Consider the following 9985-nt stretch of genomic DNA (forward strand, 5'->3'; position numbering starts at 1 on the left):
GAGCGCGGATATGCGGCAGAAAAGCTAGTAGTGGGCTACTGTTCATGTCGCGAGCTTATACACGCAAGAAAAAGGGTTTTAAAAATCTACAGACGCACATCTGAAACAATGAGTCCTTCCATTTTTCGAACCAGTATAATCTAAAGCGACCGGCAAGCCTCCTCGCTTCGGCTAACATGTTAATGTAACCTGGTTGTATCGACTGCAGTACTGCATTAAAGGCACATCTGACTCTAAAGTATTAACATGCTAGTGGAATATTAGACAGCATGTGTGGTAGAAATAGGGAATGGGTCAAGGGCTCGCTTCTTTGTTATTAGACACAACTTAATTAAACCAATATACAATGAAGCCAAGGGAGCCGTAGGGGGACATTGTAGTTTTCAATGGAAATGTATTAATAATGGCATAAATGTAAAGGAATTAAACTGAATGAAAAAAACAACTTACTCACGGCAGGCACCGAACCTACAACTTTCGGATGACGCGTAGGATGCTCCACCAATTGAGCTACAGCGGCGGTCGTTTTCCCGTCCATTTTATTGGGTATTTTTTGTGTATTGGGTATTTCTGCCGCTGGCCAATACTCCCAGGATCACGCACACAGAAATACTCAATAAAGTGGACGGGAAAACCAAGGAGTCCAGCCGTCGAAGTTTACATCATAGACACGTTAGGGGATCTCGAGGAATGAATGTCGGCAAGTAAAAAAGGAAACGCGTTCATTACAGAGGCATCTGTTATATTTTCGTTGTCAGTAAAGCTGCCTCGTGAGAAGCGCGAAGATTATTCCTCTCGTCATGATGGATAAATGCTCACTCACCGAAGAACCGTGAGATCGGTCTTGTCTGTGTAACCCTGTTGCATTTTTATTGCGATAGAAATTATATGGACACACTCGTCTGGTTTGTGCCATCGCCGTCATGACCCGTATATGCATTTGAGTGTTCGGTCCCTGCCCGCGGCAAGCTATCTTTCATCCACTTTTCTTTCTTCACAATTACCTTACATTTACTACTAAAAACATCCCCTATACTCTCCTTGGCATTATTGCCTGTTAGTTCTCATTAATATTGTGTATAACAAAGAAAACGAGCCCTTGAAATTAACACTTCTTTCCGATATATATATATATATATATATATATATATATATGCCACCAGAAAAATAATACAGAAAAACACGGTTGATACCTCTGTCATAGGAATCGGAATAACACGAAAGTAAAGCGCGCCCTTACAGAAGTAACTGAATGCTTACTGTATATTGATATAAGAGGGTTTGCACAATGTATATTGATGTCTGGCCGCTAATGGCGCCTTTTAACGTGTATGCACCCACTTTGATGATTGGTGGTACATCTCCATCCCGACGACTAACGTCCATGTTAAATGATTAAACAAACCCTTGCGGGAGTTGTAGTAGTTAACGGTGAAAGCGTAATCAGAGAACGAGGTGTGATAGCCAGAAGAGCGTCGCATACTGGACGCAGAACTTGGTCGCCATCCCGCGGCATGGTAAAATGTGATTGAAAACCATGGCAGAACTAGAGGGAAACGCAAAGCGGGTCCTGCCACCCCGGTAGCCCGGCCGCGATTTTTCTCGGGGCGAGCGCGTGAGCATGGAACGCGGTGTTACAGCTAGGTGAGGCAGGCGCGCGTCGCAGAGCAATTTTGGTTTGTATTAGCGTGATGCTGAGCGAGGCCGACGCTTTTACGACGCTTGGGCAAAGGTCGCCACCTTGAGGTATGTTAAGGCATTGACTAAATTCAACTTCTATTGAAAACGCGCCGAATAGGACAGACGCGTAACGCGTTGCAGGTGCTAGTCGTGGAGGCCACAGCAATGACGAATTACTTTACCTTGCCGCCCCCAGAAGTCACCACCACCCAGCCGACCGGGAGAGTGGGAGATATAAAAGGCGCGTTCGTAAGGCGTACGGAATCTGTGACCATGGCGCAGTGGATAGCGTGCCCGGCATCTGTTGTTGCGGACCGAGCGGCCGTGGGTTCGATGCCCGTTGCTGGTACTGTTTTTTCTGAGCCATCTGATTGTGTATATTTTTTCAATGTCATTTCCGTGATGGAAATACGTCACTGAAGCCTTGGTGGACCCCGGCATAAAACACTTTCGTGTTAAAAGTATTTTCCGAAACACGCGATCGAGGATTCGAACGGGCGACCCCTCACTCCGCATCGCGCGGCGTTAGACGACTCGGCCACGGGGCATACTTCCTTCCCCTTCCTAACGACAAGCTATTTTTATACACCATTTACCGCTGATTGTACGCTGAGCTCGGAGGCGCTTCAGCGTTTTTTCTTCATCACCAGCGAGACGGCGCAAAGGGCGCGCTTTAAAGATAGTCGCCAAGCTCGATTTTCACCGAAGTTGCGACGCGCACGCCTCCTGCCTGTACCACCCTACAGGGCGTGGTCGCCCGTTCGCGCGCGCTTATCTCGTCAGGGGGGTGACTTGTACGTCTTGTTCTTTCACCACAAAGTTTGCGTTGAAGTTGCAGAGCGCAGGAAGGTCACATCGCTCGCTGCAGCGACCGCATTTACGAAAGTAGTGAGCTGCTAGCTAGAAGAACCAAAGTCGGGGCAGTCGGTTGTGTATAATCGGCACTTGCAGGGTGCTGCTCAGACACAAAGAAATCACAACTGTGACAGTTGTTAGTTCGCCCTCATCCTGTCTACGTTCTTCACGTAACCTTTGAGCTTGACGAGTGCGCTGCAAGTTGCGAGCTGCTTGCCGTTCATAGCGTGATATTCCAATTTGTTGCTGTCGCATTCATTGGATCACCCTTGCGGTGCAACTGTAACTTTTTTTTTCAATTCACCACTTCTAGTACGTATTCTAACAGCCACTTCACCACTTATAAGGATGCATGCATAAAGTCCCACTTTTCCCAGAGAGAGCTCTTCACCTTTGTACAGTAGTTCACGTGTCGTGCAACGGTATTTCGCAAATGCGTTGATTCCACTATCCTTGTACGTATAGCGATTTATAAAGAATATATAAGGGCAAAGATGCCAGAAACTTATGATATTTACATGACACTCCATTAGTAGTAGGATGCGTAAAGAAATTGAAACCCTTGATGAAAGCCAGAACATTGGTCCCTTTCTAAGCATAAATAGACTAAAGTTATGAGATGCAAAAAAAAAACAGATGATTCTGAGAAACAACGACGTCTCAGGGGTTCTAGATCATTATGATTTCTTGTATATTTGGAATATACAGAGATGGCACCTCTATAAAAGAAATTAGAATACAAAGATGTTAGCCTAAAAACTAAAATTCACCTTGTTATCGCCCTGGTTTTTCCTTAAGTGCTGAATGGGTTAGATCGTACCTTGCAAGAATATTTAAGAAAACCACTAGATTCTCTTGACCTATGGTGCCGGCGTTGAGTTTTGGAAATCCTCTGTACTGCAAAACGAAGTAATATCTTAGCCACAGAAGAGATTAATCCCGAAACTTCGTTCGAAGTCAAGGTCATGAAACTAAAACCTCCTTATTTTATTCGCGTCATGAGAGCGGCCGGTTCAATGGAGCTAACACTAATCATAGCCAAAACGGAAGCCAACGGAAAACGAGGTCACCCACCTCAGAAACATGCCACGCCGAAAGTTCAGGCCAAGGGGAACTGAGCTTAAGGGACTTCTACTAAAAAGATATCAATGGTGGCCATATAAACATTGAGCCAGAGTCGTCAGCGACGCGATGATACTCATAACAACAATAACGATTGTACATGTTTTATTTTGCACCCGCTTGAATCTGACCACACAACCGCAGCAAGAAGGCGCGGTACTACTAAATTAAGCAACGTGTGCGACAGGCATTGCAGCAGGTAATCAGATGTTACCGAGAAATGAATGTTAATTTGTATGCATTTAGCCAGCTTCAATATATGGCTTCTTTAGTAAAACATTGTTGCAGTGTTTAGCGCGGAGCCTTGAGCCACAAACATAGAAGCAAACAGACGCCTAAGCACTCTTTCGTACAGCTGTTGATACACGAAAGGTTCGTTTTTCATAAAGTTCAGTGGTGTCATAATTCTAGAACAGTCGCTATGCTGTTCAGTTATAACAAACACGCTCTAAACACCGAGTATAGAGGTGAACATGAGGTCAAGGACGCTCGATGCACTGCAATCGTAAAGCAAGATACACTAAATTTTGGGCAGATGCCATGCGCACACTATCTTGGAACTTACACATAGACAAAGTATGTTCTGCTGCCTTCCGTAAGCTGTCTTTCCTGAAACATAAACTTAGAAATTCTCCTTCTAACAGAAAACTACTTAGTTGCTTTACATACATAAGACCAAAACTAGAATACTGTTGTGTTGTGTGGGACCCCTTTACTAAATGTAACATTAGAAAACTGGAAGCAGTACAAAAAAAGCTGTTAGGTTTGCTTATTCTAAGTTTAAAATGACGGACTCACCGACTGAACTCATGACTGCTAACAACATCGAAACACTTGAATTACGGCGAAAAAGAAACCGGCTTAACTTTCTTTATCTTCTTGTTAATCATAAGTTAGCCCTTGACCCATATGCATATGTATCTCCTCTGTCCAGTAGGTATACACGCCATCATCACGCCCATCTTTAAAGGGGTACTGACACAAAATTTCGCGGCGAGATAGCCTGCTGGATCGATTCCCGTGTACGTGCGTGTACCATCTGCAAAATATCGACAGCGAATAAAGCTTGGAAGGTATTTTATATGAATTTTGAAATTCGCGAGCGCGATCCAGCATTATAGGCCGCACCTAGTGCATTGACACCCTCGGAGGTGACCCGAGGTGACCCCCCTACTTCCCCTACGTAAGCGTTGCAGCCGGTACAAGTTACGATGACGTCGTAGCCGCCATTTCTGTTTTGACGGGCTTCCCGACGAATCGCTCCTCGCCAGCGGGTCAAACCTGAAGTGATTCGCCACGTCGAAAATTCCTTCGATCCCCGCCGCAAGAAAATCGTCGCCATCAGACGACGATGAGCCCGACGACAACAGACCGCGCGGAAATGCGCCACCGTTCTGTGTGCTCACGTGACCGAGCGTTTCACTCGCTAGGTGGTGATAGTTGCACGCGGCGGCTTGCCGTTTTTGGAGCTCTGTCAAACCGAAACTAGTCTGTGTCGGTAATGAGGAGCTTGTAATTAATTATCTGTCGCGCGCTGCAGCGAACGATGTGCCGTGTTATGATTAACAGGCCCCAGCAACACACTGCAGCAAAAAAACGCGGGGCGAAAATTTTTGTGTCAGGACTCCTTTAACCCCGTATTTTGCTAAAACTAACGCGTTTCAGTTTTCCTTTTTTCCGCGTACTGTATCAGAGTGGAACTGCCTAACTGATCTTAGCCAATTTCTGTTGCTTAGAGCTAAAACATGCACTGTTAGTTTGTGTTATGTATCCATTTAATGTAATTCTTTTGCCATGTTATCTTTTATGCGTTCTGTTAGTAGGTGTTTCGATTCCATTTCTCGTGATATATTCATATGTTATCACATGTGTTTTTGATTATATCCTGCCTCTTGTACCTGTCCTGCTTGGACCAGTTCTTGGTCTGCAGTATTCAATAAATAAATAAAATAAATAACTCGCAACACAACTACTTCATTAATTTTATATTTTGCTTCCATGCAACGACACCACTCATGTTGTCCCGAATAATTACGCAGAAGTTCATACCAAAATAATTCCGATGCGATAAGGCTACTTCAGAAACTTGTGACGCCGAAACTCAGACCAAGGCCGTCGACAAGGTGCAGAGGCTCCCCCTGGCAGATGGCTGAGTGTGCAGGAACACCCAACGTTCACCCTCCCCCAACCTCATCCTAGACAATTAACAATGTTATTCTCTCTCTCTCTCTCTCTCTCTTGAGGCATCCATGATTATCCCACGGAGGTGTTGCTCCAAAAGTTCTGCCCCTCGACTTCATGCGGCAACTGAAAATTGGTAATTGCGTGGACCATTTCAATATATTGTCACATCGTTGTGACCGTGACGACTTGGGCGACCAATGCGTCAAATAGTGATTTAAATCTTCATATTAAATCTTCATTAAGCTAGCTTGTGCCCAGCTAAGAGAGTAACATTACCAGTTCAATGATAGCTGCGAGCACAGTCGCTAAAATCTGACCTGCGCATCTAATGCTTCATCTACACCTATATTAGTTATGATAGATTCTAACGCAACAGCTGGTGATTCGACTTATTGGAGACTGTACTCCGTCATTCACCTCGAGCAAGCAATCTCATCAGAACAACCGACAACATTCGAGAAGAATCCGGTAATTCCGGTGCAATCAGGCGCAGCTTGCACCGAGAGATAGCAAGTGCAGAACTTGAAGCCAGGTGAGATTGAAACTCGGTCACAGTGAAGGAGATAAAGCACGCGTGCCAATATTGATGATCAATGCATATTCAGTCAATTCATCTATGCATTTTGCAGGATCAATGCGTATTGTAGGATCAATGCATATTGCCACGTGCGTTTCTTATTATTACTTTTGCTGTATTCGGTTTTCGCCCAGAAAAACTGTCAGCAACGCTCAGCGCAAACCGCGCCTCATTGTTTGAGAAGCTTCGCGATGATTGTAGATCATTTTGTTAAGATTGCGCGCAACACGCGAACACTCGAGCTTGTTCTAGAGATTGCGCGACAACCAGCGATAACGCTGGAATATTCTACGGCGCATGCATAAATGCCAACGCGCTTCACCGCTTGTCAGTTGATCGATGGTCGACGCTCTGTTCGCCGCTATCAGTGTATTGCCGTAGTTTGACTTTCAGTTTCCCGGCCACAAGTTCGGCCAAATAAACAGTTTCATCTCGGACGTGCTGACTGCTGTCTTCGTCGACGTCACGACCCCGTGACATCTGGTGGAGGTGCTGTTCGTCCATGTTCCGGACGCCCCCGTCAAGCCGTGAACCAAGCCCGAGTCGCAAAGAAGACGTCGACGCCAAGGCCGAGCAGCGAGCAAGCCGCAGGCAACAAGGCCTACCGCCAGAGCACGGGCCTCTACCTGAAAAGATCCGGCAACCAAAGACCCTGACCTCGACCACAACGACGATGACAGACGCTGTGCCTCCCGCACCGATCCTTCTCGGACGCCCAAGGAGCGGCCAACCTTCCGCGGATCGTCGTTCGAAGACCCGGAAAGCTGGCTCGAAGCCTACGACCGAGTCGCGATTTTCAATGCCTGGACCAGCGAAGACAAGCTACGGCATGTCTATTCGCTTTGGAAGACGCCGCTCGGACCTGGTTCGAGAACCAAGAGCGAAGCCTGACAACGTGGGACATCTTTCGCACCAGGTTCCTTGCGACATTCACCAGCGTCGTCAGGAAAGAGAGTGCTGAGGCTCTGCTCGAGACCCGTGTGCAGATGCCGAATGAAACGTGGCGCTCTTCATGGAAGAGATGACAAGGCTGTTCCGTCATGCAGACCCTGTCATGCCCGAGGATAAGAAGGTCCGCTTTCTTATACGAGGGGTCAAACAGGAGCTCTTCGCCGGGCTGATGCGGAACCCCCCATCGACAGTTCAAGAATTCGTCTCGGAAGCAACGACCATCGAGAAGACGCTCGAGATGCGCACCCATCAGTACAATCACCGGGCATTTCAAGACAGCGCAGCTGTTCATGGCCTCGGCTCCGACGACTTCCGCGAAACGATCCGAGCATCGTGCGAGAGGAACTGCGAAAGCTTCCGCCGTTTGCACAGCCCGAAGTTACGTCGATTGCTGACGTTGTACGCGAGGAAATCACATAGTCACTGGGTGTTCCCCAGCCGGCATCGCCGCAGCTGCAAGCCATGAGCTATGCTGCTGCAGCCCGACGCAACGACCCCCCTCCTCGCCCACGTCAAGACGCCGCGCCACCCCAGCAGTTCCGCCGCCAGGCACCACCGCCGCCACCACCGATGTCATACCGCCCGCCAGCCGGCCAGCGATCCGCGCCGAGGAAGACCGACGTATGGCGCGCCCCTGACAAACCGCCCGCTCTGCTACCACTGCGGGGGACGCCGGCCACATGTACCGCCGCTGCCAGTACCGACAGATTGGGCTACGCGGATCCGCCATCAACGCGCCGCGCCAGAGCCAGGCAACGGCCTCGTGACATCGGCGACTACCTCACCGGAACAAAGTGGCAAGAACGACGACCTTCCCGCTCGCCGTCGCCCGGCCACTACATGTCACCGCACCGCCGGCAGTACACTAGCCCAAACCGGGGTCGGTCGCCTAGCCGGTACTCGGAAAACTAAGGGCAGCAATCGATGGAGGTGCGCTTGCTGTACGACGAACTACCGAAGATCCTCCGCCGCCGACGACAACGCCGTAACGAAATCTAAAGAACACGCCGCAAGCCGAACGAAGCCCTGACGTCGAAACTTCACGGCCCGAAGAAGACCTGACGACGCAACGTCGAAGCAGCGGAACAAACCGACGCAGCCGTGACCCGACGCCGCGACCCCACCGCAACGCAAGACGACGAATTAGCGACCTCGACGCTCTCATCGACGGCCACAACGTCAGCGCTCTCGTCGATACTGGAGCCGACTATTGCATCATCAATGGGCCTTTTGCCACGAAGTTGAAGAAAGTTAAGACTGCTTGGGAAGGCCCCGAAATCCTTACCGCTGGAGGCCATCTAATAATGCCGTCTGGAGTCTGCACAGCAAGAGTCACAATCAATAATCGCACGTATCCTGCGAGTTTCGTAATCTTGCAACACTGCTCCAGGACGTCATACTTGGCATGGACTTCTTAAACCATCACGGTGCCGTCATCGACTTAAGAACCAAATCGATAACCCTATCGTCGGACAAAACGACACCGCCGTATACGAATCCATGTCAACATGCCCTGAACGTGCTCGAGGATCAAGTCACCATCCCGCCTCGCCCCAGCATCATAATTTCCGTCAGCACCGAAAAAGCTGAAGACATCGAAGGTGTCATCGAGAGCGATCAGCGTTTGCTGCTAGACCGTGACATTTGCGTCGCAAGGGGCATTGCTCGGTTGCATGAAGGAAAAGGAAGCGTGATGCTAACGAACTTCAGCAAGGAATAGACACCTGAGCAGGGGCACGACAATTGCATACATCGAAGAAATCTTGGCCGTCAGCGATGCATATGCCTTTTCAGATTCTGACGAAGCTATGACGACGACCCGAGTTACCCTTCAACGTAAACTCAAGTCTTCCCGTTCGCCAACAGCAACAGCTTCGACGCCTTCTGCAGGAATACAAGGACTGTTTCTCGTCCGCCATCGCGGGTCCGACAAACGCCCCTTGCTAGGCACCGCATTATAACAGAAGAAAATGCTCGATCACACCGTCAGAGTCCCTACCGGGTTTCGACGCGGGAACAGGAAGCCGTTAAAAAACAAAGTCGATGAAATGCTACGCGACGACATCATCCAGCCGTACAAGAGTCCGTGGGCGTCACATGTGGTGTTAGTGAGGAAGAAGCATGGGACCCTACGTTTCTGCGTCGATTATCGTCACCTGAACAAAATTACGAAAAAGGACATGTACCCTCTCTCACATATGGACGACGCCCTAGATCTACTCCACAACGTGAAGTACTTTTCTTCGATGGACCTCAAGAACGGCTACTGGCAAATCGAAGTCGACGAGAAACACCGAGAAAAGACTGCCTTCATAGCACCGGACGCCTGTTCGAGTTCAAGGTCATGCCCTTCGGTCCTTTTGCTCGGCACTGCGAATTTCCAACGAGTCAGGGATACAGTATTAGCTGGCTTAAAGTGGCAAACTTGCCTTGTTTATTTGGAAACCTCGTTGTGTTTTCCTCGAACTTCGAGGAGCACCATCCAGCGCCTTGAATCCGTACTTCAAGCAATCAAGAACTCCGGGCTTACCCTGAAGCCAGAAAAGTGCCGCTTTGCGTACGAGGAGCTCTTGTTTCTCGGTCACGTGATCAGCAAGACTGGAGTGCGCCCAGACC

Source organism: Rhipicephalus sanguineus, chromosome 1, assembly GCF_013339695.2.
Source record: "Rhipicephalus sanguineus isolate Rsan-2018 chromosome 1, BIME_Rsan_1.4, whole genome shotgun sequence".
In the NCBI taxonomy this organism is placed as follows: domain Eukaryota; kingdom Metazoa; phylum Arthropoda; class Arachnida; order Ixodida; family Ixodidae; genus Rhipicephalus; species Rhipicephalus sanguineus.